Source organism: Myodes glareolus, chromosome 4 (assembly GCF_982192425.1).
Source record: "Myodes glareolus chromosome 4, mMyoGla1.1, whole genome shotgun sequence".
NCBI classification, from domain to species: Eukaryota; Metazoa; Chordata; class Mammalia; order Rodentia; family Cricetidae; genus Myodes; species Myodes glareolus.
The window spans coordinates 114,626,815-114,653,856 of NC_142029.1; the positions used below are offsets into that span (position 1 = coordinate 114,626,815).

Here is a 27,042-nt window from a genome sequence, read left to right on the forward strand (position 1 = left end):
TCCATTATTTCTTCTCTAATATTCTCATATTAATTAAGGCACAATTTAAACTTATACTTCCCTCAAAAGGTTCTATCAAGAATTTGGCAAAATTAATCTGCTTGTCTTTAGTTACAAAAGGCATGTATTTTTTTATAATAATTTCTTTTTAAAGCATCTGCATCTTATTATGTCACAAACACACAAGAGTTTATTTCAGACTTTTAAATTATGCTATGAAGTAGCCATAGCTTACTCTGTTGTTATATTAATTTCCACACTGCTTCACAAAATACCTTAAGCAGCAACATAAGGAAGATAATGTGCATTTTGGCTCAGAGTTTAAGAGTACAATCCATCATGACAACAGCTCTGTTGGCAAGTTAGGAAACCATGGCGACAGGATTGGATTTGGCTTACCAGCTGAAGCTTGAGGTGCCAAGTCATGAGGTCAGGAGGCAGAGAGGGAAGAATGGTGAAGTTTTGTTTGTTTTTCCCATTTCCCCTTTATACTCAAACTGAGACCTCAGTCTATGGGATGGTGCCACACACACTAAAGTAGGTCTTACCTTCTCAGTCAAACCTTTCTGAAACACCTTCACATTCAGGCTCAGAAGTGTGTCTCATAGGTGCTTTCAATACAACCAAGTGGTTCTTGAGCATGAAGGTTCCTCTTCTCACTGTGCTTTGGGAAGCTTCTTTTTTGTTCATCTTTACACTGCTGGGAATTAATCCATCCGCAGACACATTACTCAAGCTCTCTACCAGTGAACTCTCACCCTAGGCCTTGGGGATGACTTCTAATTAAAAATGTCAGAATAAATTGTATAATAGAAATTGTTAAATGATTACTATATGTGTATGTTATAAGAAAAGAAAAGTGAATGTAACAATTAGATTCTTTCTGAGATTATTTTTTGCTTTCTGAAGCACATCCCAAAACTGATAGTTTTTTAATTAATTAATTTTTCCCAGCCCAGTCACATTTTCCTGTCAGTCCCTTACCCCAAAACTCCCTCTTTGCTCCCCACATCTTCACCTCTTTTCGAAACAGGGTCTGGAGCGAAGGCTCAGCCATTAAAGTCTAGGCTCACAACCAGATCTGAGAACTTTAAACAAACAATTTAAAGGAGGGAAGGAGGCTACAAAAAAGGAATTGTGTGGTTCCCAGGAAAACTTGTCTGATAATTCAGCTCTAGCATGCCAAAACACTGGGTTTTGGGTTTTGTTCCTGGTGTAGTGTTTATATTCCCAAGGCTGGTAAGAAGACAGAGATTGTTTTGGCTTGTGGTCCAGTCAGTTTTGACTCAATAGCTTTTGGCCAATGAGAAACTGTGTCTCAATGAAAGTGAACTGTCTTCCTACAGACGATGGTAGAGGCCTTCATATAGAGGCCTCTGGCCTTCATATATGCACATATACAATTACCACATTTACACACATACACATTTATAAAAATAAAATAAAATGGATTAAAGTTTAAGAGGGTAGATAGGAAGCATTCCATATTGTCTTTTATCTGCCCATGTGAAATGTACTCTATAAAATGCCTTGATTTTCACTGCACAGAATGTACCTGTCACAGGATCATTATATGAGAGCGTTTTATACACAGAAGGCCTTTGACCTCCAATGATGTATTTTTTTATACACTTGTGTGGAAATTTTGGGATGAGCACATATGACAAGTGAGTCCATGGATTTTCTGTTCACTTACTTTTGCGCAATTTTCTGTGGCTTTTCACCATGAACCAGCACAATTGCTTATTGTTTCCTTTTAAGGAGAGAAATAGAGAAATTGCTTATACTTAAAATTAGGTCTATTAGAAGAAAATCTTTACTCACGACTAAGGTACCCTGAACAAAGTATCTGTATTTTAGGAACAAAGCAAGCATGTTATTTGAGGACAATTTTTGTAGTCAGATGAAATGTATTCTTCTTGTTTCTTTTCTTGTACAATGAGTATTATTTTATGGTAATTTATCATATTCAATTTAATACAACAGGATAGGTAAGATCAGTTAATTCCACAGGTCTCTAGAAACTAAAATGTGGCAATGATTACTGGTTACTAAACTTTGATGATTGTTTGTGTGCATGCACATATACACACATACATATATAAATGAGTACATGCATTATACACACACACACAAACACACACACACACACATATATATATAATATGTATCTAGATATCAATCAATCAGCCTATTTATCAACCTATAATAACCATTCTACAATCTGTCCATCTATTGATCTATACATGACATGTTTAGAAATTAATCTACTCCCTTACTTGTTCAGTGCCTGTGCTTCACTACTGAATTCCACACCAGCCTCTGTTGCAGAGATGCACTTTTATTTTAGCTAAGATCAAAACATACAGTGATATAATAAGCTAACACACTGAAAATGTAGGATTTCTCGACTAATGCAAATGACATATACTACTTTTGCTATTTCCAAGCAAATTCATGATGGAATTCTTAATTTGAAAGGAACATGAGCATTTAAAGTAATGTGGGAAATGCAGCAAGAGGATTATTGGAGAAAAACAATTTTGCCTGATACAGGTCTATAGTGACAAGAATAATGGTGCATATTTTAGAAATGAATCTGGAAATGATTCTAATGAAATCATTCATTTTAATAGGTGATTAGCAAGGAATCTTGGTGACTTATCATTATTATCCTGATGTTTTCCCACGGGCAACAACACAACAGCATTGATTTTTAACTTGGAATTGTGGCATTAATGTTTGACACTATTACTTAGCTTAGCATATGACACAACCTAAGGACAGAGTTAGAAAGACAACAAATCAGGGGATTAAATCTCTAGGCTAAATTAGCCAGTGTTCTGTAGCTTACAGTAGGAAGGGTGACTGACATATTTGGTGTCTTCTGGAAGGACTTCCTCCCCTAATGTCTAAGATTAATTGATGCTTCCCTTTGGCTTGTTATTGTAAACAACTCAGGTATAGCTTGGTTTCTTTGATTAATTTAAGTATGTTCATCTCTGAAATTAAAAAATTTATATCATGTGAAACAAATCATTAGCAAGACAGTGCCTGTCTTACTTTACCCTTCCCCCTTTACATGGTTTACTACCATTTTCAATGAAGTAAATATTGAAATAGAATCCCTAGGGGAAGGAGGAGATGCTGTGTTGTGTACCATATGCAGCAAGCATGGGCACCTGTGCTCAGACCCCGGCATTCTGAGTGAGGTTCCTCACAACTGTAATCTTAGTGGTGGGGAGAGAAACGGGTGAATTTAAGAACTTGTTTGTCATCTTGTTGAGCTAAAACAGTAATCTTGAGGCTCAGGGAAGACAACCGGGCACAAAAATATAATACAGAGAGTTATAGAGTAGGATGCCTGAAAGTTGACACCTATGTAGTGCATAACAGACAAACATAAACACACACACACACACACACACACACACACACGAGAGAGAGAGAGAGAGAGAGAGCAAATTGGTCCAATAAATAAGTATTGTGTGGCTGCTATGTTTTACCATAAACTCTAAATTTGATACCCATTGTAGACAGATGAATAAAATAGCTGAATTTAAAATTTACCAAAGTAAACTAACATATAAACATTTGAGAGAGTGTGATATTGAATGTGCTCTGGGCACAAATATACAGGAACAGGGAGAGCAATAAATATATCCCTTCGGGGAACTAACTAGAGGTCAAACGTGAGTTCAGAAATTGGTTAGTGATGAGCTGTGTCTGTCTGGATGAACAATCCTTTGCTAGCAAACATGATGGGACAAACCCATCTCATCACAGACACATGGGACTGTGGGCAGCCTTAGCATAGCAAAATAAGTGTTGTGTGGTATTTCCAGGGCATCTGCAGCTATCCCAGTGCAGGGCTGTGAAGGACAAAGATCAGATTGTAAAGTGTTATGTTAAATGCTCTAATCTGCTTTCTATGAGTCATAAGAGGAAAGAAAAGAAGACAGAAGTCAAATCCTAGGAACTAAAAGCCAGAAGCTTGTGGCTCCCAAGCCCCTTAGCAAACTTCTGCCTCCAAAAAAGTTTACATTGTAATCCATAACATTACTAAAATCACAATAAGGAAGTATCAATAAAAATATTATGGTTTGGGAGTCACCACTACATGAGGAACTAACTGTGTTAAAGGCTTCAGCATTAGGATGGTTGAGAGCCAGTGGAGGTTAGAGTCCTCGAATAACATGGAAACAAATGAAGAGGAAGGACCATCAGTAAGAAACATTTCTGCAGAAGTGAATGTCCTTGAGGAGGTAAATGTTGTAATGGTCTTAGAATACTTATAGTAAACAAGAAGAAGCACATTTCACTCTACACTGTGTCGCTCTTATGTAAATGCAGTGTGTCTGAAGACTTGGATTTTCATGCCTAAGTTCCAGCCTATCTGCAGTTAGTTCAAGAATACAGCAAACGCTGATTCTCTCTGTTATTATGAAAGCCAGAAAATGAGATTTAATTAAAGCCCTTCCTTTATTCGATAGCAGGAGCCTTCTCAGCTTAATTGATACTTGGTCAAAGTAATATTGATCAGATAAAAGCAAATCAGTTCCTAACTCCAACAATTAAACCTTTAAATAGGCTGCATCTTATTTCTAAAGAAAGGGCACCAAACCACCACTGCTACTCATTAAAGTCAGTGGGAAATGTTAAGAAATGGATTAGCATCTCTGTCCGTGAATTCATTTATTTAACTTCCAAATGAACTCATGGATTCAGGATACAGATTTCAGGAAGTCCTATGTGTTCCTCTATCAAGTGTCTAGTCTTGCAGGTGTTCTTTTGAACTCTGTTAGATATGCACACACACACACACACACACACACACACACACACACACACAGGCACAGCCATAAGTTCAGGGCTTTGTGGGTGAGTGCTTACCCAATCGCATGGGAGTTCACAAATTAGACCTACTTCCTGTGTATCTCCAGGTTAAATTTCTTTCTGCGTTTTTTTTTTTTTTTTATTTAGCTCCTTGGTTTTATGTAGTGTAGTTACTGTCTCTGAATTGCAATTTTTACAAATAAAAGCTGTTATGGGAGCAAAGAGCCTGATTCGTAGCATGCACTGAGCACAGCCTACTTCTTCCATCTCTTTAATCAAATAGTTGACAAGAAGCAGCTTAAACTGAGCTTATTTTACTCAGTTTCATGATGGAGAGGGCATGGTGGTCTGGACAATTCTATTTAAAGTGATAGAAGCTTAATGCGTGATTTCTAACATCTCTCCAGACCATCAAAGGGAAGTGAGGCCAGCCTGTATGGCACTGAGTTCTGAGAAGGCCTCGACTACAAAGTGAGAACCTATCACCAAATGCCAAAATAAATAAAAATAAAGAAATTAATAAGGAAGATTATGAGTAGGCAGGAAGTGGCATTTATTTATATCTATATTTTAATGGATAGACTTTAAGAGAAACTACGGTTGTGAAAACAGCATTCCTGACCCCTTAGGACTTGAGTAGACTCAACCTAAGCATTGGGTTGGCTTCATGCTGAAGAGCTGGATCACAGCAATTACAGGCTTGTGTTTCCTGGCAGAGTGACTCGCAAAGATGGATTTCCTCTGCTTTATGTTTGTGTTAATTTAACCTGTCAGAGTTAATCATTCATCCAAGTGCCAAAACCTCAAGATGCTGGCCGCCAGAGAGTGGTCGGGCTCTTTATTCTTTCTTCCACTTTGTTAGAAACTTACTAAGTGCCCTTACTTAAGCCCATTTCTAGTTTCTTTGTTTTTTTACCTGAATAATTAATGATTACCTCCTACATTATATTTATGTTGTTCTATCAATTGGAGTAATATTTTAAGATATGTAATCCTAAAATGTTGATATACTTTCTCTCATTTCTTTTATTGAATAATGACAGATTTGTTTGAAAAATAGCAGACTCGATAGAGCTGATCACTTTGCTTATGTTTTGTATTTAATCCTAAACTTTACAAAGGACATTTGTAAACATGCAGATATTCGCAAAGAAGAGACAAGCTTGCATTGTGTATGTCATGAAGTAAGTCCTCTATAAACCCGTTTTACTCTTGGCCACCATTAGAATTTGAGCATCCCATACTATTTGGAGATATAATCTCATTTACAGAGATATTGAGTACATTGGCCCTGAATCTAGTTCTTTCGACACACCAGTAAGATGATGTGATTTGAAAATTATGTGTACAATGAGACAATTATAAGCTTACTCTTACAGGAGGATTGTTTTATGATCATTATGTTTCATAGACAAAAACAATCCAAGGAAACTCAGGAACAGTGTCCAAATTTATTTTTCTTGGATAATTTTATTTTATAAATTTGATGTCATTTATATTTTATGAAATATTATAACACTTATCTCCATAAAGATGAAAAATATAATAAATATTTGAGAACTATAGTCCAGTACCACAAATGGCTAGTCAAGGGGGGGCTTGTTAGCCCCTCTCCACCTCTTTCCTGCCACTCTTCGGATTCAATAGCCTATTCTCTCACCTCCATTTCCTGTAAGCCTCCAGGAACAGTGTCAAGTTTCATGTGGTGTCCTGAAATATATTTAATAAACATGTATGTGAGGAAATTTAAAGACACATTCAAGCAGTTATCTGGAATAAGTGACAAATCTAGTATGTATAAAAGGAATCTCTGCAGATTAATCTATACAGCTTTAAGTCTCTCAGGACAAGGGCAACATCCCTACTGTTATTCTGTGACTCTGATGTAGTACAAAATAATTAATTTTTCTAGAAATTTCTTCCTTTCTTGCAGGAAAAAAGCTATCAGTGAAGATCTATTCTGTGTCCTTTCAGAGAAAGCATATTTAATATAATATGATCTGCCTCTCTCATCTCAGTTAATACTCTAGATATGTTGCATCATTCATTTTTTTCTTGAACACAGATATTTCTGTGTATGATCTCTTCATTCTGAGCACACAGGGACTTATTTATATGAAAAAAAAATATAAGATCAAAAAGAAGTAACATGATAATTTGAGACCAAAAGATTTTCCTGATGTTTCTAATATTGTGCTGTTAGGTGTTATGAATTCAAATGAATATTTCACATAAAGTCCGAAACAAGCTGACAATACTATCATGGTAGTTCCCGTGTGTCTGGATGGTGTTAACGACATACCTATGGAACATACTGTTGCACAGTGGGCTTTCTTTTTCCTTTAATTCCTTTATGATATTATTCATTTCTTGTAAGCTGTGTCCTACAGTTCACAGAGGTCAGAGGACAACACACAAGAGTCAGGTCTTTCCTTCCACCATGTGGGTTCTGAGGTTGGTCCTCCATTTTACTGGGCAAATGCCTTTACCATCATCTTGAAGGCCCTACACTTTCACATTAAGCATACTGAGCATAGCTTGATGACAGATTCCCCTGTGTCTTTGAGAGACTAATCAGGGTATTGGCAATCTACCTAGACCGGGATGAAGACCAGGTCTGTGTTCCCTAGCTTCACTCTCACACCTCCCTGTGTGCATCTATGTCTGGAACATGACATGTGCTTGACAATGAATGAATGACCGTGAGAGCTAGAAGTGCTAGCTTCAGATTCTCCATTTCTTAAATGACTCAGTTGTATAAAAAATATCGCAGTTACAATAGAAGTTTTGCTATGGGATATACAATATATAAGTAAACTTACAGACATTGAATTAAGAGATTTAGGTACTTTCAAAAGTGATGGAAAACATTTTTAGAAAATACATTTTCTTTGCTTTAACTGTTTATTTTAGAAAAGAAGCTATCACAGAATAGTGTATTTTAATCAGTCTCTTAGTACAGTTCCTATCATGAAAGCACTAGTGGAAATGTTTATAAGTATTTTAGCATGGCTGAAGTGGTTTTATTTATAGTATGGCAAAAGAATCAGTAGTAAATGATATCCATCTTCAGAATAGCACTTAAGATGCCATAAAACTATTTGAGTATTACAACCAGCTTCTCAGTTTGCTATCAGCTACTATCTAGTCCCTCCAAAGCCCACTGCCTTAGCTATATCTAGTCTTGGACCTTTTCTAAATGGCATGAATGTAGGCAGGTGGAATGATTTGAAAGAGAATGGCCTCCATAGAGGTTGCCATGGCTCTGTTAGAAGCCGTGCTTTACTGGAATAAGCATGGCCTTGTCAATGTCACTGTAAAGGCGAGCTCTGAGATCTATGCTTACACTATGCCCATGGACACAGTTCCCTTCCTCTTGGCCTGTTGGTCAAGATGGAGAACACTTGATTCCTTCTCCAATACCATGTCTTCCTGCATGCCCCCATGTCCCACCACGATATGGTGATAATGGATCAAACTCTGAAAATGTATGTCAGTCCATTTAAAAAATTTCCTTTATAACAGATTGCTGTTGTCATGGCGTCTTCACAGCAACAGAAACCCTAACTCAGGCAGCGGGTACTGCTGGGGAAGAACTCTCCTGCTTAAAAAGCCGTCTGGACTTGCAGTGAAACAAAGTCTGCATAGAACTGAAAGTCACCCACCGTGTCCTTCAGCCACATGGCATGTTCAGGTAGATGCAAGTCCTAGCTAGCTGCTGTCAGGATCCATGGACACTTACTACTGCATAAGTCTCTATTTAGATCTTTTGAGTAACTTCATGACTTAGCAGTCACCTTCCCTAGACTTGTACAAGAGAAAAGAAAAAAGGAAGCCTATTAGAAACAGGTCCGCACTCAGCAAGACTCCATGGTCATACTCTAAAACTAACATGGAACATCTCTCACTGTGTTCCAGGCAATGCAAAATTCATCCTTAGGTATCACAGCAACTGTGAAGATTTTACAGCCAGTCCACTGCTTCAAAGTGAAAACAGGACTGAGAACTATGAGTCACTTAATGCCACAAGGCTGGATGAAGGCTTGCACATCAAGCTGGGATAGGCTGGCTCCAAACATGTCTTAAACTGCTTGCTTAGACTCTGTAGTGTGGTCATTTGCACAATCAATGGGAATTTTTTGAAATAAAGTTTTTTCCATTTGTACTGTTGGATTTGCTCACTTATTTGACTTTTGCCACTGAGAACTTTTAAGAAAGAAAACAAATGGAAACTTTTTAAAATCTAGTCTTGGACTAATGTGTCTACTAAATTACAGCTCAATCAAACCATATATAATTTAAATTATTTCTTTTCATTTATATTTGTCCCACTCCATAGATTGAAAACTCTGACTCCCTGTTTATAATCACAGAAATTGATTGTATCATGCACCTTGTACTAAAAGCGTTTTCAATCTTATTTTATTTATTATTAGAAAAATCAAAATCACATTTCTAGGCCAATTAAAACGTGACTTCAGAAAATAAGCAATCCTTTGGTTGTTACATTCCCTAGTATTTTTCATCATAAATCAGTTAAAATGATATTAAGATCTACAGCAAAGTTATTCCCTGCATGTGTATCAGGAATGACACCCAAAGCTGACTTCTCAAAAGGGAGATGTTATCAATCAGCCTTTAAAGAAGAGATCCTATCTACAATTTCATATTCAAATTAAATTAAGAGATTTGCAATAAGTAAGTGATATGTATGTTAGATATCCAAAATAACACTGGAAAGGTTTTTAATTGGCCTACCCAATGACAGGAACTGTGCTGAACTGTTCTTGATGTAGTAGCTCTGGATTTTCACTAAAGCAAATGTGTAGAGATCCACTTGTGATACTCATGAGTCCTGCAAGTGGGAGGAAGACAGTGGCATTGTTAGTGACCATGCTGCTTAAAAGTTGGGGAAGCATCCTCGGGATTTCATTCTTCGTTCACAGTCATGTATGATCACATCCAAGGAATAGAAGTAAAATTAATTTTCTTTACCATCTTCCACACTCTTCTCAACAAAAACCGTGACTTCACTTAAACATATTGTCAAATGTCATGTAACCTCACATCTCCTTCTCTAGTGTGTTGCAAAAGGAGGAGTCAGTGTGGTTTGATTAGACCCGTTTTTTCTTGACGGGTGAAAAGAATTGATTTCCCCCTATTCCTGGTGTTGTATCTTCTTGGCTTCACACTGAACTGAAAGAAGATCTGAGTGGGAAAAAAAAATCCTCCCAGGTTACGACAACACATGTCACACAGAAGCAAACTCCCCCTCCCAGGTTACAACACACGTCACACGAGAGAAATGAATGGTCCACAAAGCTATCTATACCTAACGCTTTTGTTTGGAGGAAATTTGAAACACTGTAGTCACTTGACTTTTATTAAATGTTGTTTTCCCTTTGTTTGTGGATAATATTCAATTTAACAATAAGCTCCTTTGTCTGTCAATTGAGGTGGTAGGAGTTTGTAAATGGGCACACTACCTTCAAACATGAGAAACCTGGAAACATTTATTCTTTTTATGATATATTTTGTCTTTGATAAGTACAAAAGTCACTTTTTCTCTTGAGTCCCAAAGTAACCTTTACTCTTGAATATGACCAAAACATTATACATTTTACCATCATTTTTTACTATTAACTAAGTTATTGTATTTTCATATTTTCTTATATTTGTCTAGTGATTTGTATATTTTCCTGATAGCGGGTGTCTAATTACAAGGTTTTCAGTGATTTTATTAGAAATGTAAGTATTAATTAGCTATTTTTCTGTATATCGTTAAGCAAATCGCATTAAGTTAAAATGGTAGCAACTTATTGTTTATGGAACAAGAGGTCGGTGGCCTCCCTCTGCATATATGGCAATTGTGATTTTAGTGGTATGTCATGTGATCTTGACAGAGCATTCTTATACTCCTTGGCCTGTGTCTGAATATCTATCCTTACAGTGTTTGGCTTCTGAGGCTCTGATGATCCCGTGTGTTAGCAGGTGTGTGGACTCACAGCAGCTTAGCAAGGACCGGAGGAGAATGTGTTTCAATACTGACGATGTTTAAGATCAGATATGACACATTATCATTTTCCATTATGTTTGACAAAATGAAAAGAGACATAGAGTTTACTCTTTTGATGGAACACGCTACAGAGTGGAAGGCAGTGCAATAAGCAAAGGTGTTTTGCTAGACTGTCTACTGAAGGCAGAATGTTTTATATTTTGTCCCATTCATTCTCTGGGCAGGTGAAACTATGAGGTGCTTGAGGGAAACCTTCTCATTATTGGAAAAACATTGCTTTAATCTCTTCTGCAAAACTTTCTTAGCTTTTATCCTTCTCTCATTCCAAGTGTCTTTATTTCATACTGAGAAGTAGCATTCTCTTGACATAGTGCTATGTCTAGTTAAAAGGCATTATCACAAATTTAAAATACTTACTTTATTTCTCCAGTCTTGAATTCACTAAGATAGATATCAAAACATAAGTATTGAAACAATTTAATATTTGTTATTATAAAGTGATGAATATTGAACGTACAAGTCCATATTTAAATTTTGACCCTCAACTTCATCTTTCAAATAATTAATACATTTAAGTTCCTCAAAATCAGAATTCATGTCATTCCTTTATTTATTTATTTATTTATTAAATATGAGTGTGTGCATGCCTGCATGTGTGTGTGTGTGTTTGTGTGTGCCTATGTGTGTGTGTGTTAAGGTAGGGTGGAAAGACCAAAAGAGAATGCAAGATGTCCCAGCTATCACTCCTCACCTATGTTTTGAGTGCGGGCCTCTCTCTGAACATAGGCTTCTGTTTTCTTGGCTAGGATGGTCACCCTGCCCATCTTGCCCTCGAGCTGGGTTTAGTGGTGTGCGTGGGATGTCTACTTGGCTCTAGAAGCTTGGTACTTGGCCTTGTGATTTACTGTACAGTAAGCACTCTAAATCACAGCATGACTATCTAGACTCCTCTCTTTTCTTTTAGTTTGTTTGGTTGTTTGGTTGGTTTATTCTTTTGGGAAAGGTCTCATTGTTAGACTAGCTTGTAATTCAATCTGTAGCAAGGAAAGGCTTCAAACTGGTATTTTCCTGTTTCAACTTCTCAAGTATTGGAATCATAGGTGTTAGCTAGCGCAATCAACTTCTCTGCCTTGTAGCCATAGAACAATTACATTTCCTATCTGAGAATTGGGAAAAATGATATTATTTGCCTTTCAAAATCAGAAAGAGAAACATATAAAATATTAAACATATATTCTTTAAGGAATGTCTGAGAAAGTTTATCTTTTTTTAGTATGCACAAGTATGCCAACCAAAGTAGTAGGAAATGCTGCATTAAAGACTTTAAGTATGGAGATATATGAGCCTGTATGTGTTCATGTAATATATAAATATATATAACTAACATATAAAAATATAGAGTATATACTATATAAATATAACTGACTGTTTCTGAAAAATTATAAGTCCTGTTTTAGTAATATATTCCATATTATATTGTATTATATTATTATATAATTAATTTATTATATATCAATATAGATAATATTTATATTATTTATTACCATAAAGTATTTGAGGTTTTCCAATAATCAAGTTGACACTCAGGGTTGTTTTCCTTCCATATTCTAACAGTGTTTCTCATAACCAAAGGAGAACTGATCATTACATCATGCCAGGAAGGTTGGAAAGCTTAGGAGCACAATTGGAATTAGCCTGTACTTTGCAGCTAACCCTGTCTCAGGCTTCCCTTATCATCCTAAGACAAATGAACACAATATTCAGATTTTCTTCCTATGTCCAAATCTGTTTTTCCCCACCATAAAATGTTTTCTAAACAGTAAGACAAGTTACAGAAACGGGCTTAACTCTAACAATAAACTGTTGCACTCTCACGCTCCTGAGGACAGGGATCTGACAGAACACAGTTGGAAAGATGACTGTGTTGGTGACAGAGAGTGACGACATTAGACAGAAGTCAGCACTAGAGGATGTTCATGTGCTTGGCTCATTATTCCCAGAAAAGCCTCACGTGTGTCCTTGTGCCCACTTTACCACATGAGGAGAGAGAGCAAGATACCTCAGCCATGAGGACATCCCACTGTGGGGTACTGCAGCAGAAGTTAGGAAATACAGATGCTCATAGTCAGTAAGGGTCACAGTGTCGTGCTTCAGTCTGCAGTAAAGATGTACTTACTTGAGTGTCAAAAAAGCCAAATTCTATATCTTCGATTTTGCTGTATCTTTCATTCTTACTAATTCAAGAATGTCCTTGGTGCTAACAAGCTCTAATGTGACATAGACTTCTCTTCTGTGATTGTATCTCATTTAAGTATGAATATGATCCCTTTCAAATGAAAGGAACAACAGAAAAAGAAAACGACATTGGATAAAACATTGAGTGAAAACTGAAGGATTCAAGGAATAAGCCTCATGCTAAAAACCTGCTTTTCAAAACATGCTGTCTTGGCCATTCTGCTAGGCTTCAAATTGCTATTTCGTTACTTTACATTTTCTCTCAGTGCCATTCAATCTCTGTTCTATTTAACATTTGCACAAAATCTATTTTACTACCTCCTTTGCATTGCTGTTCACGGTATTCCTGCTGTAACTAAAATCAAGAGGAAAAGGTGTAACAAAATGCCTGTATCTCTGCTAGTGAACCTCGGTGTAAAGATTGGCTGAGACATTCCCTGGGACTCGCTAAAATTGGCAAGACTGGAAATGTTTTGCTACTACCTACCATAGAGAAAGCAGTTGGGAAAAGCTAGGCTGCACTGAATTTTAGGCAGACAAATCAGTCTAATTCCATCTAAACCTATTTACCCTGTCCAGGAGATCGGCTAATGAGCAATGCCAGTAACTCCTGGTTCTTGACACAGCTTTCCAAAAGTGAGTTAATGAACCAATTTAAAGGGACATGCTTGACATTTGCAAATTGGCTTAACTCATTTGTTGGAACAGCTTTGAACTGCATTGAGCTGATGGGGTTGCCATTAAATCATTCTGTCGTGTGAGATTTTTTTAAACTTCAGCAAACTTAAGAAGATATCTTAATAATTGAATAAGTTCATGTTATCATCTAGTCTTTCAAAATCCCCCGCTTATTTATGAGAGTACGGTTGAGAATTTTAAATGCTATTCCTTCAGTCTTCACAACAATATCACACTTCTTTGTTACAGTGCCTGTGCCCGATAACACGCAGCACATGCACCACGTGTGTTGTCAGTAATTACAGGTGGTTCAGTGCTTTCAGCAGATTCCGGGGAGGTTGATGGCTTTAATGTCTGTCTCATAGGTTTCTAGGCAACAAAGTGTATTTCTGTTTTTAAACAATCTCCTCAGAGAGGGTAAAAATAGCAAATAGGATTATTTTTTAAATCTAATATAGCTTTCCTAAATTATAAAAGAAATCTGTTGGTTTGAAAATAGGCTGAGTTTACGAATGATTTCAGCCATCTATTTACATAGCATATTTTCATATTCTATTTTATGTCCCCAGACTAAACAATGGCTATATTGCCACAAACAAGAAAGAGAAGGGTTCAGTTTCCTCATTGAATTTTTATGAAGATGAAAAATTGAACCCTCAGAAAACAAAAGTGATTAAATAAAATTCTGGAAAATTTCACATAGAGGAAATAAATCATTAACAATGAGAAAGGTCAGAAGAGAAATAAAAGTTCATTGCATCTAAATTTGCTATTAAATAATTTTAATAGCAAAACAGTGAATCAAAGGAACATGGAGAAAGGACTTTTGCAAGTCATGGTATTAGATCTTATATTAATTACTGTTCTTGTTGCTATGAGAAAATACCTGACAAATGAACTAAAAGCTAGTTTTACCTTACAGACTGAAGGTGCTGTTGATTTTGATAAAAATACAGTGCCAGGAGCTTGAGGAAGTGGCTCACATTCTGTCCCAAATTGAAAGACAGGGGGAAATTTGGTGTTTAGCTCACTTTTCCTTTTTGTAAAAGACAGTAAGTCAACTCACCTGGTCTAGATAATTCTTTACAGGCATGCCAAGAGATTTCTCCACTAGGCAAGTCTTGATGCTGTCAAGGCAATAATCAGTATTGATTAATGGGGCCAAAACAATGCCCCAGAAAACAGAGAAAACAAGTCCATTTGGTGAAGGAATCAAGCAGGAAAAGGCTGTTGAGGGCAATGAAGACAATATAAATATATATCTGGTAGCCTAGAGTAAGGCAAAAATATTATATCCTAGGATTTATGCTCATTGAACATCCCTGATGTCTTTGTGTGCCTGTGACTTTCCTTTTTACTATCTTTGAAGTCTAAGGAATATACTACCAAATACAGCATAAATCACTGAAGATTGCAGGTCCTTCCCAGATGAAGGCATCTTCAACACAAGCTCTGCAGAGTGTTCATGGCTACCAACCAGTATTCAGTCAATGAGAAATCCATATCTAAAAGTATTAGTCATTTTTAAAGTGTCAGAAAGGAACTGATATCAGTCTAAATAATATCTGAATAAATTAAGTCTAGAAATAAGTAATGAAAATTAATTACTTGATTTATATAAAATAGTATAGATATGAAATATGTGTAATGAAAGAAATTAAGAGAAGAGAAAAAAGAAGATTTGAAGACAGAATCAATTGAACCTTTTAGTTCCTTGTTAAAACTGAAAAGTTTTCAGATAAATAATAGATCACTAAATTAAAAACCAAGGAATACAATTTATTAAGCTGAAGATTGATCAAAGAGGAAACACACACAAATGAAGACATCAAATTATTTTAGGAGCTTATAACTAGAATCAGATTTGTGAACACAAATCCAAATAAGAAACAAGAAGATTATAAAGAAATCTCATGACTCTCTCTCTCTCTCTCGATATAAATATATATACATATATATATATATGTATATATATATATATAATATGCTGATATATAAAATGAATTTAGCCTTATACATACTTATATTTTACACCACACTATATTATTTATTTTATTATACCATTAACATATATGGTACACACACACTCATACACCATTTAGTGTTGAGTGTATATATGAGAATACAGAGCTGACCAATTGTCTTGGTTACCCAGTTAGGGGCTCATCCTTGGGTAATGTTCTTTCTTCTAGTCTCAGCATTTCCTAGTTGCCTATAGCTCTCCCTTTATGGGTGCTGCACTGTGAGGCTTCTGCCTTCCATGCTATCGCATCTATTGATGTTGATCAGATCGTTGCAGGCAGTCATATAATACAGCGTGGCCATTTTTAGGAGGCACAACCTCCCAGAAGATTTTCTTGTCCTCTGGTTCTTACACTTACTCTGTTCCTCTTCTACAAGGTTTGTCGAGCCTTTTATTCAGGAGTTGTGTTTTAGATGTAGTCATGAGTTTTTTTCTGTATTTGGCTAGCGTGTGGCGTTCTGTATTGATCTGTCGCAGGCAGCAGTGTTTTTGCTGAGTAGTGAAAGCTACACTTCCCTGCTGGTTTAAAGATACCTGTTTAGAATGTGGCTAGGAATTACATTGTTTATGAAAGTGACGGTAGATGAGTCTCCTCTAAGGCTCATCACCTCACTCGGCTTGAGAAGTTGGGTAGATTTCCAGTGCTAGGCCTGAATTCTTGTAAACTTAAGTTTCACTAAATGGACTGAGCCAGTTGTATTAGTATATTTATTTTAATCAACATAAATTGAATTTTTTACACATTGGCAAAACCAATGTTAAAGGCATTATGATATATTTTTTGAAATCTAACAACAATGAAAGTTTCAAATAAATAAGTGGCATTTACTAAAAATATATAATATATTTAAATAAAAACATGTCAAAAAAATTCTAGTACAGCTATGAAAAATGCATTCTCCATATTATTTAAAAGTATCTGTTTTTTTGTATTTTGTGTACATGAATGTTTTGCCTGCTTGTATGGATGTGTACCACTTATGTGATGCAAACGCAGAGGCCAGAAAAGGGAATCAGATCTACTAGACTAGAGTTACCGGTTTTTGTGATCTGGGTGCTGGGAACTGGGCCCAGGCTCTCTGCCAGAGCAACAAGTGCTCTTACCAGGGCCCTCCTCAATGATACCTTGTGAATGAAGTTCAGGACTTAGATGAAGAAAATGAAATCTCACAACTAAATTGGATGCTATCACATATCACCTGTGAAAACTCAACTGTGAGTAAGTAGTACCCAATTACTATACTAACTATATATTATTTTTAAGGTCACACAGTCAGATTTCCATGTAATCATTCTCACCTGAGGCCGGAGAATAAAAATTTCCTCTAATTGGTGTGTGACCTGACCAGCATGGTATAATTTCACTTTTCCAACCCACTCTACCTATCCATTTTTGTCATCCCAAACTCTTGCAAGTTGTATACCTATTTCCCTTGAATTTTTTGAAAAAATTTAATATTAAACCATGGGTTTATTAGGATATAAAGTTCTCCTTTGTGTCCAATTTTATTTACACATATAAATTGGATTATTTAATGTGTTGTTAGCATTTCTAAGTGTTTCTTATGAGAGGATTATGGCTTCATTTAGCCATGATTGTTTTAAGAACTTCTTGCTTTGATTAAAGATTAGAAGGTTATTCTTGTGTGGAGATTGTAAAAGACCAAATTAAGTTTCTAAGCTTATGAGGCCCTGTTTTTTTGAAATACTTCAACTATATATAGTGTATATTTGTTCCACAGAATGACTTACTGGGTTTGTTTCCATGGAAAAATATAAAGATTGGTCCTAGGTAAAAGACAAAATAGATTCTTACAGAATTGTTTTTTTTTTTGTTGCCAAAATATAGTATTTACAATTGGGAAATGTTAATCATTTACTATAAAAAATAAATATATATTGTTTTTTTTTGTTGCCAAAATATAGTATTTACAATTGGGAAATGTTAATCATTTACTATAAAAAATAAATATATAAACTCATAAACATTCCCTAACAATGAGGAAGAAAGATTATCCTGGATGATAAGAAACCGACAAAGAATGAACATCTACTGAACAAGGGAAGCAGTGTAAGCATGAATTGACTGCTGTTAGAACACAGAAAGAAGTAAATAATGCTGTATGATACATTGTTGATTGTTGTTCAAAGAGGATGTGGTCTGATTGAAAACAGGAGTGATTTTTTCAACATCTCCAAAACTACTAAGGAAAAAGCAAACAGTACATGTAAGGCAGAAATGTAATAGTGTGTATAGGTTTGGCATTGCGAGCTAGACCAAGGGTAAGGTGAGAGAATGGACACCACACAGGGACAAGCGAAGGGCAGGACCTTGGTGAAATTTAGGAATAAAAGTAGAAGAAGAAAAAAAGAAAGGAAGGAAAGAAGGAAGAAGGAAGGAAGGGAGAAGAAGGAGGAAGAGGAGAAGGAGGAAGAGGACGAGGAGGAGGAGGAGGAGGAGGAGGAGGGGAGGAGGAGGAGGAGGAGGAGGAGGAGGAGGAGGAGGAGGAGGAGGAGGAGGAGAAGGAGAAGAAGAAGAAGAAGAAGAAGAAGAAGAAGAAGAAGAAGAAGAAGAAGAAGAAGAAGAAGAAGAAGAAGAAGAAGAAGAAGAAGAAGAAGAAGAAAACTACAGTGATATGAGGGGAGGGAGAAGTAGACAGGGAGGAGGACAAAGAAATTCACATTATTTCCAAGAAAAAATTTAAATAATTTATCATCTTTTACTCAGGTTCATTTACGTATCATATGAGGAATAAGTGAAAAATCATATTCTCACAAAAGATGTACTGTGATATACTAGATGTGTGTGCACATACAGACACACACACACACACATACACACATATTAAGCTGTTCCATGGAGGTAAATAGTTGAAATGAGGCAATTATGGAAGAAGTGTAGGCACATGGAGGCTCTTACATGAACTCACTTGAAAGTAACTGGAACTTTTACTAGAATAGAAGCTCTAGAGGGAAAGATAAATGCATACTTATTCATCACGACAGTGCTTTACATTTGCTACTCTGAAAACACTGGCAAATAAACACTGGAGGATGACTAAACATCACACTCAAGTCAAACAAAAGATATTTTGAAATTAAAATATAAAATGTGTGTCACTATTTTCAAATTGTTATGGAGCTATTCATATATGTATATGCATTTATATTCTCCCATGCCCAGACCCTCTCTCCTCCCCATCCTTTTGCTTGTCTTCTCTTGCCCCTTAGCAGTTTCACCTTTAATTTCTTGCCATACATAAATACATTACAAGTCTGTATAAAGGCTAGAAACACAAATGAGACAGAATGTGCTCTTTGTGTTTCTAAGACTAGCTTACCTGTCTTAAAAATATGACCTCCATTTTTACCTGTTTTTCTTGAAGTTGACATAATTTTCTTCTTCATAACAATGTTAAAAAAAGTACCATTGTGCGTGTAAAACTGACACCAATTTAATAAAACATCTATTTTCCTGGTCTAATTGAGATATATACTTGATAAATCAATTTTTAAAAACGGAATTATGTCCTCTTGTGTTTCCACTGAATTTCCATCTTGCACTTTGATAATACATGTTTTTATTAAGTATCTTGCCTTATTTCCTAGATTAGGAACATGCTAAGATTTTGGTGATGCTTTTTTCTTTGACAAGAGCTAAAATAAGTGACAATAAAACAATGACTACCTTCTGTTTAGTTTGAAATCATCACTTTTAGTACATCTGTAATGAGACTAAAATTATCAGGTGAGTCAGAGTTTAAATAGAGGTGTTAAGTTTCCAATTACAATCTGCTAATGTTGTTAAAACATTCATGTTTGATGTCAATTTTTTCTTTCTCTAGTAAATATAATGGACTTTCTTATAATAATATTCTACCTACATTTTATTTTTTGAAGGGTCTTCTTGAAGATATAAATATCATACCTTATAATTATCAACACCAGTAAAGCAAAGTGTTGTATGTAGAGTTGGCTTAAAAGCACAATGAAAAGTTATGATGAACATGTCTTTATTCATTTATAGCATATATTTGCATGTAAATAGCCCTATGTTTATTTTTATTATATTATGTTAACAAGCACTATAGGGTCAGTAAAATAACTCTGTGTACAATTTAGTATAGGTTGGCAGTTCTGTTATACTTTACAATGTGTAAACACAGCTGCTTGTTCACATCAACTTGGTAAGCAGAAGTTCTAAATCCCTGTAGACATGTATCAAATTTCGGAAATACTGATGCCATGCAATTAAATCCAACATCAACATGAATCTTATATTTTGTGATAAGGTACCACACTATTTCTCAACTGATTACTGTTTATCCATGAGTTTACTACCTTTCAAAGTACTGGAAAATTATTGCATAATTTGGACACATAATGATTTACAATATTCAAAACTGTAGTCAAGGAAGTAACTGCAGATGTAGTAGAAATAATAATAACATTAGATTTAGAAGTAGAGTCTGAAATACTATTTTTATATTCATATATCCCTTGGAAATATTGTGGGGTTGGTTTTATACCTCTGTGGGGTCCTGTGAAATTGTCCATGTGCTTATGAATTTAAACTTATGAATTGTCATCTTGTGGATGTGCAGCAGCGTTATGGCTAAATGTGTGCAGGTGAAGTCTCATCACTAGAAACTTCTGGTGTTATCTAAACTTTCAACAAAGAAATAATCTTGTGCTCTGGTGGAGGATTTTACATCTATGCCGTTTGCTGCTTATTTTCAGAGTACTGGATACTAAAGATTGTAGCTATTGTGGCAGGCTCCATAACTCTGTCTAGGCTGAAGCAGCAAGCTGTGAATTCCAAAACTGAAAGTGAAATGTCATTTTCTCATCACCCCATCAAAGACCATGGAGCAAGCATGCAGTACCAACCCAGTGAAAGGAAACATTGAGGAAGGCTCCTCCTCCAAGTATCTCAGCAAGGGAAGGCTACTTTTGCTTTGAGGGTCCCTTAAACATAAGATGCAGTTCAAGGTTTCACAAGGTGAAATCCAGTGCTTGACAGAATCCTGGTGCCTCCCACATCCAAGTAACGCACAAAGACTGAGCCTTTTGGCAGGAGGCTTAGTGGCTCCCCCATCTCTGCTCCATCATCAGGAAGTGTAAAAGGCAATAAGACTCCTCCTCCTTGGGAGTGAGATACAAAGCTATCCTGAGGATTTATTTTGGACCTTATTATTCTAGGCACCTTGTAGAAACTGGAAGTTCCCTGTGCAGGCCAGGGCTCAAAGACAGCCTAGACTGCCTTACCCTTACATCAGGCAGAGGTCAGTTTGTACCTGCAACCCAAAATGTTACCACTTCTAGACAGCATGTGAGCAGGAAAGCCTTGCACACTGTGGTTGGTTATGCTACCTAGTTTTATGTCAACTTGATACAAGCTAGAGTTATTTGAGGAAAGGGACCCTCAAGTGAGGAAATGCCTCCATAAACTAAGGCTGTAGACAGGCCTTTAGGGCATTTTCTTCATTAGTAATTGATAATAGAGGCCCCATTCCATTGGGATTGGTCCCTGCCCTGGGCTGGTGGGCCTTGGTTCTGTAAGAAAAAAAAAATGAGCAAGCCAGGAGAATCAAGTAAGTAAGCAGGAACCTTTCATGGCCTCTAAATTAGCTCCTGTCTTCAGTTTCCTGCTTGAGTTACAACTGAATTTCTTTCTATATTATGAAAACTTAGTCAAAATTAACACTTTCCTTTGAAATTGTTTATGGTAATGTATTCACAGCAATAACGGCCTTAACTAAGACAGTGAGAAGGTGCATTCATTTAAAGAACAGTATAGACAATTACCCCCCAAATTAAGTATAGATCTAAGCTGTAATGCATCAGTCTAGAACAGATAACTATATCCCCTTGTCCATTATAACACTTGATAAGATAATCAAGGAATAGAGGCAATTCATGATCCCATTGATTGATAAATAAATAATGAAAACATCGTCTGTATATAGGCCATGTTATACTGCTCACCCATCAAAATATTTGAGACAAAGAGAATGTAGTTGGATGTTATTATGTTAAGTGAGCAAAGATGGACCTAATACAAAAGAAAGTACCACATGATCTCATGCATATCCAATATAAATTAGCCTACCTTTTAGAACTTAGATGGAAATGATGATAGTCAGAGCCTGGAGTAAGCGTGGTAGTATTGATAAGGAAATGTTCAAAGAGCAATGTGACTGATAGATTGGAATCAGAAGATCCACAGTCCTACAACACCATGGGGTGGATCCACGGTGCTGCAACACCATGGGGTAGATTCACGGAACTACAATACATATGGGGTGGATTCACGTGCTATAACACCAATGGGGTGGATTCACGTTCTACAACACCAATGGGTTGGATTCACGGAGCTACAACACCGTGGAGTGGATTCATGGAGCTACAGTATCATGGGGTGGATCCGTGGTGCTACAACATCACGGGGTGGCATACTAACGAAAGCTTCTGAAAGCTAGAGAATGCATTTTACACATCTTAATAATAAAATTTGACATATTTGTGACTATACATATGGATAAACTGATTGAGACGACACATGCTTTGTGTATGCCTTAAACCATTACCTGGCACCCAATAGATATAAACAAATCTTAAGCTTTATGTATTTGTATAAGTAGGATATAGTGGCACGTATTTATCATAAAATGCTACAGAGGCTCAGGCTGGAAGTTTTGGGGTTTAAGGCAAGCTTGAGCTACATAGATGTTCTCCAAATAAATATGTACATAGACAAATTCTTTACTTTTACATTTATATTTTTTTAGTTTTGAAAATAATGCCTTGATATTCCTAAATGATACAAGTGATAGTTACATATATCCACTTTTAATAACATATGGTATCAACGCTATCAGATACCCTGGAAATGTATGTCAATAATTATGAACAGCAACATGTAAAGCCTGGTCATCACACATTTTTCCAAGGACACCCAAGTGGCGCTTCGAGTCCATCTCAGCTCAACTGTTCAAGGAAGTGTAATATAAACCCTTTTAAGAGAAAATGCCTCACAACATGTTTTTTGATATGTCAGATGATTTAAACTAAATTGAAGTAAAAATGTGAATTTTCTCCTAGACTATTCAAAAAACACATCTCATTACAAACTTGCAAAGCCCTCTACATAAGATTTTCTGTTTTGACAATTCTGTAGAGCCTGCAATCCTGTTGCCCGTGGTGTTCTCTAGATTTGAAATATGTCAAAGACATCTCTTTGGATGAAAATTTTGAACTTTAGAGAAAATTGTGTGTGTTGTCTGAAAAAAGAATCTTTGTGGAAATATGATAACCATCTTTAAATATTTAAAAGGCTGTCATGTGGAGAGATGGTGAGGTAATGAGTTCTTTTCGTGGAAACATTTAAAGAACATTTGTAGAAATTTGGGATGTTTCAGCAGAACACTGAGATCTGAGCTGGAACTTGTTGATATTTATGTTGCATTATGTTTTATGCTTCTGATTAAAGAATGCGTTTTATTTCACAATGATAAAATACTTTTGTTGTGTGTATGTTTGTAGAGAGCAAGCATGAAATATAAGTCTGGTACTGAAAGATATATAAAACACTTTAGAAGTTTGTTATTGATGCTCATATCTGTATTAGTAACAATAATCAAAATGTAGAAGCCACACAAATTGCCACAAATAAGTTGCTAAACCATGGTGTGTGCATACAGTGAGATGTTGTGGTACCTTTGAAAGAATTTTGGAAGTATGTTATTGTATGGCTGAGTGTCTTGGATATTCCACTAAGTGAAATAACCTTGTCACAAAAATAAACACAACTGTTTGTGCTTTGTTAGAAAAGGAAAGAGCCCCCGGGTGACCATCTCCTTACCAAGCTCTCTCACAGAAATTCTGTCCCTGGTCTTCTCAAAGACAAATTACAGAGAAGGTGAGAAACCAGTAACTTGAGAGCCGCTATCTCTTCAAATTGTAGTTTCATTAATTCTATTCCTCAGCGGGTGGAAGATGGGTGGATGCAGAGAATCAACACAAGGCAGCATAAATACATTTACACAAGGCACAGTTTTGAAGATTGATGTCAGTTTTAATCATATGTGTGTATCAGTTATGTTATATGTTCATGTGTGTGTGAGAGTGCCCACAAAGGCCAAAGCACTGATTCTCCTGGAACTAGAGTTGCAGGTGATTCTGATCTGCCCTGCAGGGTTGTTAGTAACATTACTAGGGGGTTCTGCAGGAGCAGTAAACGATATAAATCCCTGAGCCATCTCTCCAGCTTCAGGAGCCAATGCTAAGCCACTTTTATTTTGCATTAACCTGCATGCACTTTGAAAATAAATGCACAGTACCAACTAGTGAAAATATAGCTACATCACATGACCTTACCTCATCATTACTCTCCTTGAAAACTATTTTAATATAACAAACCCACACTGTAAAGTGAAGTGTGATAATAATTACAGTAACGAATGAAAAAAGGAAGACCATTTTCCAGTGATCGCCATGTTCTCAGGAGACTATTTGCTTGGGTTGTTTAGTGTGTATTCTCAGCGTTGTGGAGCTTATGAAAAGGCTTCTATGGTAAAACGAACAGGCAAAATCTAATTCCTTTATGTTTTCCTCTGTGCCATCTAAGCATAGGCAAAAATGAACCACATAATGATGCAAAATTAGCTGGTGAAATAAATGAAGATATATTATTATAGAAACTGTTCCCCATTTTACTGAGCAACATTTTAGTACCACTAAAGCATAGAAGAAGATAGCCAATTAGAACAGCTCACTGATATTTACCAACATTTCTGCAACATTTCTTCAAGAAATTGTCTAGAATGCGAAATGGTATTAGAGGTTTGAAAATGGTGTCGTTTTATCTCGATGTTCAGCAGTTGATATTGAATGATCGCTGTGGTTTAATCTCTGTTCAATGAGTCATTTAGATCAGGCTTGCATCTCTGCATCTGATTCCACCTTGAGCTTTCCAATCAGTTAACATCTCTAACTACTCTGTGTCAATTTCAAGACACATAATTTGTTTGACTGGCAGTTGTCAAGCTGTATAATCACCGAGGGTGATAGCTACAGCTTTAATGTAGCTCTGATTTTGTTTGATTAGTGCAATGCTGTTTCTAAGTTTCATTATCTCTGAAATACTAGAAGTATACTGAGCCTCTGTGCTCATCACGTCTCACACTTAGCATGAAAACAAAATTCACTTTAAAAGCCTTATTAAAACAAATTTCATTAAAGCGTCTTTGCTTAAAATAAGGTGTCATTCCGAAGAAAATACTATATAATAAGACTTCTTGACTTGATATTTGAAAGAGCTAATATATCTAGGTCAGGGACTCACTAGCTAGTCAATATGTCTTAATCTATCATTTTCAGAATATACTATCATTCTCCCTGGGACCTGGAATTTCTCAGACAGGCATCGTAACACTGGATTGCATATTATACAAAGCATCAATCACGTATTGAATGTTCTGCTCATAGATGTCTGGATAGATGGGGCATGTGCAGATGGATAGAAGAATTGATGAATTACAGTTTTCTATAGACAGATACATGCACACACAGAAGGAATATACTCAGTTTATTTGTCTTCTCAGTGCCTGCTGACTACTACTCTTTGCCTGGCAAACTTGATCATTTTATGACTTTGAATTCCTACACAATGGAGGTAATAATGGCGCTGGGTCAGTGAGCCACAACCTCTGAGTTTCAACCCATTTGGGGATTGCATATCAAATATGTATATTATGATTAATAACAGTAGCAAAATTACAGTTATGAAGTAGCAATGAAAATAATTTTATGCTTGGGGGGTCATCACAACATGAGCTGTATTAAAGAGTCACAGTATTAGGAAGGTTGAGAACCACTGAACTAAGTGATCTTAAAATATAACAACACATATGAACACACCTAACACTGACTAAATATATAGTAAAGATTCCATATGCCACTTTCTACCCTCTTCTGTAATTGTATTTTGTATTTTGTTGCTACACCTATAGCCCATTAATGTTATCTGAATTTATTTGAACTAGATAAATATTGACAAATTTCTGCTCATTCAAAAGAACTAGTAGCCTATTTCTTTAAGAAACTAGTTTCCAATTCTTTTTAAAATAATCAGCACATACAAAAGCCCGTGACTTGTGGACTGGCGAACACTGTGGATTGCTGGAGCAACACAACCAGAAACAGAGTGATGAAGCCAGGTTTCCGTTGTGCTGGGGCGGGTTAGGTAGCAGGCAAGGCTTTGAGGACAGAGGCGGTAGAGGCGACTGGTGGAAGTTAAGGTGGACCCAGAAGCAGAGGCTTTGGGGCAGAAGAAGTAGAGGAAGAGGCAGACAAGATGAATACTTCCACTGTGGGGGCAACGAGAGTCCAGCTGGTGGCCGGGAAGGCAAAAGAGGAAACCAGTCAAGGAAGAACATGGAAGAATGTAATGGTGGACCTGCAGCAGCATGAAGGCATTTTGTCTGTCTTGGAAAGGAAAATACCCTTGTCACAAAGAATCTGGTCCCTAGGGAATCTGTGTATGAGGAGCAAAGAATATTTCAGAAAGAGATGACAAAATTCAGTACCAAGCCTGTAACCCCTAAGATTCCGAGCTGGCAGCAGCAATCCTGGGTGATGTGGATCAGGTCCACAGCAAGAGGGATGTTGGGGGCCCAAGATGCTCCACCCTGGGGCAGTCTGACTTCCACATCTGTAATATCATCTGCGTGGAGGATCTAATCTATGCTGTTGAGTTCTCTCGCCACTCTGACCATGACCTCATCAATCTGGCCAAGCACAGAACCAGCATTATTCATCCACACTAATACCGTATGCTTATCGTGGTAGTGGACATGGTCTTTGCCAATAGGACCCAGCCAGATCAAACCCAAACCGTGGCTTGAATGCTCACACCTTCCTGCAGAATGGAGGACACTTTGTAATTTCCTTTAAAACCGGTAATATTGACTCCACAGTATTGGTGGAAGCTGTGTTTCCATCTGAAGCTAAGAAGATGCAACAGGAGAACCTGAAGCCCCAGAAGCTGTTGACACTACAGCCCCACCAAGGAGACTGCACAGTGGTTGTGTGTTCAGGCCAACTCCCAAGGTGAAAAACAAACTCAGACCTGTCTGGATTTGAAGAAATTAGTGGTGCAACTGTTGCAGTGTTTTCTGTTGTTTGTTTTGTTTTGTTTCAATTAAAAGATTCATCTGTCAAAAAAATAATAAAATGAAGTAATCATATGCAG

At 36.6% G+C, this 27,042-nt stretch overlaps 1 protein-coding gene and 1 pseudogene across 1 annotated transcript in view; both read left to right on the forward strand.

Annotated features, from left to right (window-relative positions):
• The window catches only part of Cntn5 (contactin 5), a 1,188,481-nt gene that overhangs the window by 204,230 nt on the left and 957,209 nt on the right, over positions 1-27,042 (forward strand). The gene's annotated exons all lie outside the window — the stretch shown is intronic.
• LOC125400467 (rRNA 2'-O-methyltransferase fibrillarin pseudogene) lies at positions 373-26,933 on the forward strand (annotated as a pseudogene).